Below are 7,196 nucleotides of genomic sequence, written 5' to 3'. Positions count from 1 at the left end.
GTACCTGTTGTCCTATCTCAGGTCTTATGAATTATTTTTGAGTCAGATGTTTGCAACTAGGGACTGCCTGTACTAGTCTAATAACAGAAATTGCAGCAGGCATTATCCCTTTCTTCCTCTGGCAGGTGAACCTATAGTAATCCAGTTAAAATTAACTAGGTTAATTGTAAGGTAGGTCAAGAAAGGGAATAGAATCTGGTCGTATTTGCCAGTTATTTGTATGAGTCAGGAAGTATGTCTTATAATATCAACTCAAATCTGGAAAACCCATCTTCAGAAAATGACAGTTGTGTCTTTTTAAAAAAAAAAAATGAGGCAGTAATGTCCTCATATAAATGCCCTAATTAGAGTGTTAATTTTATTTATTCATTATTTATTAAAATATTTCTATCCTACCTTATATTTTGAGATCTGAGGGTGATGTACAAGAAACACAGATATTAACAAGTTTAAAAGTGTAAAACAACCAAAAATAAAAAGACAGAAATATCTTAAACAATTTGACAAATTAAAATAAATCTAAACACTTTAAACCACAGCATGTTATTGAAGGCTTTCATGGTCGAAATCACTGGGTTACTGTGAGTTTTCTGGGCTGTATGACCATGTTCTAGAAATATTCTCTCCTGACGTTGGATGTTTGGGTGGATGCTGTTGAGGTGGTCCAGGGACTTGTTTAGTTCTTCTTCTCCAAAAGACCTCACAACCTCCAAGGATGCCTACCATAGATATGGGTGAAACCATTCCAATGCATGTTCCAGAAGTATTCTCAGGAGAGAGTGCTTCTGGAACATAGCCATACAGCCTGGAAAACTCACAGCAACCCATGTGCATAACGTTCTGAAAATAAACTCGAGTGATATACAATAAGATAACTCAAAAGAACATGCAATCACTGGCATTGTGTTAGTGATATCTGCTTGTGTAATTTACCTTATTATGCCTGCATGAGTCTTTTTTTTATCCAGGCAAAAACAGTTTTTATGTCCAAATATCAAAAAAGGGTGGCAGCAGACATCTACCAATCCTAGTTCAGGTGTGTGTCTTTTAATTATAGCATCAGAACACACAATTTAATTTGCATCATGACGTTTCCCATCTAAAATGGGATAATGAATATCATTAACATTCTCCTCCCTATCTAATTGTCATATAGAGTCAAAGGTAATGCTAGTCAACTTGATCATGAAAGATATTAGGAAAATCCAAATTTGTGGCATATACATTTATTGTCATATTTGAGGTTTTAACATATAAGGTTGCGATCTTCTGTGTCTAGAGTGATTTGAATCACTGAAAGTGGAACACTCATGTAAATGACAACATTATTTTGCTTTTGAAGAATTGCCACTTGTTCTCCTGCAAAAGAGCAATATCAGTTTTCTGTTTCTTTAGGTTAACAAGAACCATTTTTCTCTTTAAGAATGGTTACCTCTAAGATTCTATGTAATAACATTTGCAAACATGTTAAGTTTTAAAAACTATTCTTAGTAAAGGAGGGGGAATGCCTTCCCATATGTTGTAAAGAAACATTTGCGTTGAAAAAAAGAGAATATAAGGACAAAAATAAAACAAAAGAAAGAAAGAAAAAAGAAAAGAAAAACAAAAAGGAAAAAAGGATACAGTGCAGTGCTTCCAGTCGGGATAGTGGCATACCCATTGCATCTCACGTTAATCCACAAACCTCCAGTAAGATCTGTCAAAGGGGAAGAAAGAAACCCTCTATTTTTATGTCTTGGAATTTAGCATTTGGATGCATTAGAATTTCCACAAACAGGAAATACAGGAAATAAGAAATAATTAAAATATCAACAATTATGCAGTAGACTGGAAATCTGATCTGAAGAACATGTAGCAGCATTTAAAACATTCATGGAACATAACTTCTGCCAGCAGCGTAGGATGCTTGCAGCACAGCTGATTGACAGAGCCCCATGCTGCCCATCACACGATACACACTAATTTCTGGCAGGGCTCTGTTAATCAACACTTTGCCCAGAACATAGGGGGCTTCCTGTGGTCCATAGAGAACAATGGGGCCAGTGTGAGGGGAAGTCATGTGTCGACACTTCCCCATGAGTAATAGGGTAACATCACTGTGGGCGAGGCAGGGCACAGGTCATCAGGATTGCCCCACTTCCCCACAGATTTGCCACAGATGCTGGCAAATCTCCCACTGCTCCTGATCAATGTGATGAGGTCCTTGGCCACAAAAGATGAAACAAAAGAAAAAAAATCTTTGAATATTTATAAATGCAAGTGGCACTTCACTAATCTCTCTTTTCTTGCATCTCAGTTAGCCAGTGAAATAATAGAAGAACGATGTTCCAGTTTCAAATAGTATTTTGAACACATGAAGTTGGTCAAGGTGTTGTTGGCAGATAGTAAAATAGACCACTGTCAGATAACATGAGGCTATTTGTGGGCCTCCCAGGAGATGGTGGAGGATCATAAACACACTACACAAAAATGCAAACTATTTGCTCCCCCAAATGCCATCTCCCCCCCCCAAATGTTTTTTTTCTGCCCATGCCATTTTAAGTTCAGTAGAGGCCATTTTTATAAGAGGTTACCCAGAACTTAACTTATGTTTGCTTCGTGTTCATCAAAAAGACCTCCCGTGGCAGAAAAAACAGTGGAAATAAATCCCCCCTCAGCCCCTAAAAAAGGATTTGCCTACCTCCATCCCCTCCCCGGATCAGAAGCTGGCCCAGTAGAACCACATGTGGCCATGAAGTAATTTTGCCTATAGAACATGCTTGTTACAGGGTCAGGATTGGTTTCCTGATATATTTATTCTCTTCTGTTTGGTCTTTCTTTCTTTCTTTTTTGCAATGCTTAGGGCACTATCTTCTGGTACTGAAATACTGCCCTCTACAGCAACCGTTTTGCTGTTGGCATATTTAAAAGAATGGCAATAGATACCTTGACACTTTTCAGATCTCTAGTCACTGTTTTAAAAAATGCAAATTGTCTTCTTATTCTAATTTTTCAGTCTTGTCAGAACGAAGCTTGCATTTTTTCTGAGGTTCACTTTTCTTCTTAACAGGTTCCCTTTTTGCTGCCTTTAAGACCAATTAAGAAGTACTTAGTCACTTTAAAAACATGCTTGATTCTAGTCAAAAGTACAGGTATGCCTCAGTTAAGGCAGTCAATGTGTTCCTGGGTTATACTTCTTTAACAAAAAAAGGGCTACCAGAGGCAGAAGTAACATGGAATAAATAGGGACACAAAATGAACAGAAGTTGGCCATATTTTGACCAACTTTTGATTTGAAATTATCAATATACACATGTGATATGAAACAATCAGGTCAGGCAAGCCTTGAATAAGTAAATAAACATTTTGAAATTCCTACACTCCATCAGAGCTTGTCTTCCAAATGGCACCAAGACTTGATCCCTCCCCCCTTTTAACAATGTCTACCTTTCTTATACCTTTCTTATAATTTTCATTTTGGTGGGCTTTTTATATTATGCTTTTTAAACTTGCTTGGGAAGTAAGGCAGAACCTTTCTACACAGCACTAAAATACAGATTTTTCTATGGTGTGCAGATGATGTTTCAGGCCAATCTATTAAAACTCAGAATAAACCAAATGTACTTGGTTTATTTCAGATTTTTAAAACGCCTCTTAACTGGTGAGGGCCCTATGTGGACTGACTCTTGGGACTACTCGATGGTGAGTCCCTTCAGCCATCTCACTTCTTCAGGCTTCCAAAAGCCCTGAGGAGAGGTCTGGTGGCCCATTCCCTCCTCCGAAACTTACTTCACAGGCTTGACAGACATGGAGGGCCTCTCCGGAGAGCTGTGAAGTAGTGTGAGAATGACACTCTTCCTGCCACTGCCTCCTCCAGTGTTATTCTGATGTGACTCCACAGCTCTCTTGGCAAGCCAGTGGGGTAAGGTTTGGGGGAGGGAATGGAGGGTGTCTGGATGCCCTCCTGAGTCGACCTTTGGTTGTTCTGGGAAGTCATGTAGCCACCCCAGGAGGAAATTCCCAGAGTTGTGGGAGGGGGTGAGAACTACATCGCAGGTGAAAATGGTTTTAGCTGTTTTTGCCCACATTTTACTTATGTCTGGAAGTGCCCACAGTTTAACTTGATTTTGCCTTTTCCATCTCTTTTGCTGTCCATGCATGCTCAGTAAGGGATTCTTAAGGCAGTTTCTCTTTTTCTTGTATAGCAAGAGTAGGATTACACTTTACTGTAATCCTCAAACTTTTAAAGCTGAGGGCCAGTTTAAAGCTGAGGGCCAGTCCCTCAGACTGTCAGGGGGCCGGACTGTCATTTGAAAAAATTCCTATGCACACTGCAGATATCTAATTTGTATACAAAAACCATGAAAGAACAATATAATATTTAAAATGATTGAACAATTTCAACCAACTTAAACTTACCAGTATTTCAATGGGAATTGTTGGCCTGCTTTTGGCTGATGAGATAGTCAAGTTAATTAGGATTCTTGTGATATTCCTTCAAGTTGTTTCAGACTTAGGATGACCCTAACTCAAAGGTTTAAAGCAGAGACTGGGTAAAATGATCTTGGAGGGTTGCATTTGGCTTGTGGGCCTTAGTTTGGGAATCCCTGCTGTAGACGTATCGCTGCAATCTAGCCCCAAAAGTGTTTCTCCACGTCTTCTTCACCATCATTCCAGTGCTGCTAAAAATCCCCCATCTAGATAACAGGACAAAAGAAAAACATGAGCAATGAGCAGGCATAAAAACATTTCTGCAAAAAGGAGCTTCTTTGTCAGAGGCTTAGTTAACCAAGGAATGCCTATACAAGTGTGGATGTAACAATCTGGATCTAACAAAGCAGAGGATAAAGTGAGTAGATAAGAAGTGAAATTGATCAGAATGCTATCTTGATCAGAAGTCCTTTTGATCAGTAATCCTTATACTACTACTACTGGCTGGGATTTCTGGGAGTCGTAGGCCAAAACACCTGGGGACCCACAGGTTGAGAACCATTGCTATATGGAGTCAATATTTCCTTTGGGGTTTCCCATGCTGAATAAAGGTCTTGCCTTTTTCCATTCCTCTCAGAATGGATGGTTCCTATTTTGATAAGAGTTAAGGTACAGTATTGACCCATAGATTGAACCAGTATTTTTACTAACATTTCTAAGCTTATACATGACAATAAAGAGTCATTAGTTATAATTCCAAGCTACAAACCTTTGAATAAAGCACACATCAGATCAGATAGCATCATGCAGTATTACTAGCAGAAAGTAGAAGACTTGGATCAATTACTAAAGAAAGTCAAGGAAGAAAGTACAAAAGGTGGATTACAGCTAACCCCCAAAAAGCCCCCCCCCAAAAAAAAATAATGACCACAGATTATTTATGTAATTTTAAACTAATAATGAAAACATGGAAATAATTGAAGAATTTCCATACCTTGTCTCAGTCATTAATCAGAATGGAGGCTGCAGGCAAGAAATCAGAAGACTAGGGTTTGAAGGGCAGCTATGAAGGAACTAGACAAGATCCTGAAGTGCAAATAATACTAAAGTTAGGATTATCTATGCCATCACATTTCCCATTTCTTTGTAATTGTTAAAGCTGGATAGTAAATAAAGCTGTCAGGAAGAAAATTGATTCATTTGAAATGTGCTAGAGACAAATCCTGAAATACTGTGGATTGCTAAAAAGAGAAATGAATGGGTCCTAGAACAAGTCTAGTTGGAGTCTCTCTAAAAGCCAAGATGACTAAACTGAGACTGCCATAATTTTGACACCTGATGGGAAGACATGACTCACTAGAAAATACAACAATGCTTTGCAAGGTAAGATGCAATAGGAAAAGAGTAAGACTGCATTCCAGATGGATAGACTCAATCAAGGGAGCCACAGCCTTGAATTTGCAAATAGGGCTATGGATGATTAGGAGACTTGGAAGTCTCTCATTCATGAGTCCAAGTTGACTTGATGGCAATTAACTGATTCAAATAATAATGATAATAATAATAATAATAATAATAATAATAATAATAATAATAACTTAATTTTTATACCCCGCCCCATCTCCCCGAAGGGACTCGGGGCGGCTTACATGGGGCCTTGCTCGATAAAACAATCAAATATCAAAACACAGCAATAAAACAGTTATCCAATAAAAACATCAATTACAGTAAAAACAATCGTTAAAATCAACATAAAACATAAAATATTAACACTGGAGACTAATTCATAGAACCCAGGCAAGGTGCAACATGTGCCGAAATGGGGAAGGTAATTTCACAGTATAATAAGGGCTTTAAAAAAAAAAGAGGTTGCATGTCTAGACACTCTTGGATGGGGTCACCTGGCCCAGAAAGCCAACTTCACCTGCCATCAATGCAAATAAGACTGTAAAAACCTTTTCCAGTTGAGTGCCAACACACTACTCTCCGAAGTCTTCAGACGCTCGGTCAATTGTTTCTCCAGTGTGTCATCAGATAGAAACAGAGTTCTGAAGGAGGTGTACATAAATAATGCAGGTGGCAGTTTACATAATTTAGGTGCCACCACCTTATTTCAGCATTGTAGGTATGTAGGCTCACAGGCCTGTGAACTCTTATGGCCCATTGGAAAAAAACATGATAGTAGATAGCACATTTTGAAATTGCAAATACGTTTTGATTAAATGTGTTCCTCTTTAAATTTATGAACTAATATATTTTTGTGCAGCTTTTTTGAAGAAATGTGCTGCATAATATTCAGATGACCTTTTATTTGAAGTATACCTTCCATCTGCTTTGAACCACTATGCCCCTTTAAGAACATTTCAAATATTGAACCACATTTCACAGTTTTTGAAAAATTGGAGGCAAGCACAGCTTTCTAAATTAATTTGGAATTCATTTTTCTTGTCTTCAACCAAGTATTTTGTCATTAGTTGTTGTTGCTATATACTCTTACATAAGTTTCAATTTTGCAATCCTATGAGAAACTTCCAAGGTATCCTAATGTTAACAGCTTTTCTCAAGATACAAAAAAATTAATTGCAAAACAAACATTAGTGTTCCTGGTTGCATTATTTCCCACTACTGCATTGTTGAAAGATTTTAAAAGTAATTAACCATAGCTGGATTCCTGAAACCAATTGCTCAATGGATTTTTTAAATAACAAATGTTGTTAATACCTTATTAGCAATCAGGCCTGTAGAGAGGGGGCGGTTTTAGGGGTTCAACCCCCCCCCCCCTGAAA

General features: G+C 38.0%; 1 long non-coding RNA gene across 1 annotated transcript; it reads right to left on the bottom strand.

Annotated features, from left to right (window-relative positions):
• Nucleotides 1-1,709: 1,709 nt before the first annotated feature.
• Nucleotides 1,710-5,975, bottom strand: LOC107982601 (uncharacterized). Its single transcript, XR_001730067.2, has 3 exons — nt 5,405-5,975; nt 4,399-4,676; nt 1,710-3,065 (listed from the first exon to the last, which is right to left on the bottom strand). It is a non-coding gene; the product is annotated as an uncharacterized LOC107982601 (long non-coding RNA).
• Nucleotides 5,976-7,196: the final 1,221 nt, after the last annotated feature.

The sequence above is a fragment of the Anolis carolinensis genome, chromosome 1 (genome assembly GCF_035594765.1).
Source record: "Anolis carolinensis isolate JA03-04 chromosome 1, rAnoCar3.1.pri, whole genome shotgun sequence".
Taxonomy (NCBI): Eukaryota; Metazoa; Chordata; class Lepidosauria; order Squamata; family Dactyloidae; genus Anolis; species Anolis carolinensis.
The sequence above is the reverse complement of the archived record's forward strand: the minus strand, read 5'-3'. Positions and strand labels throughout refer to the sequence as shown.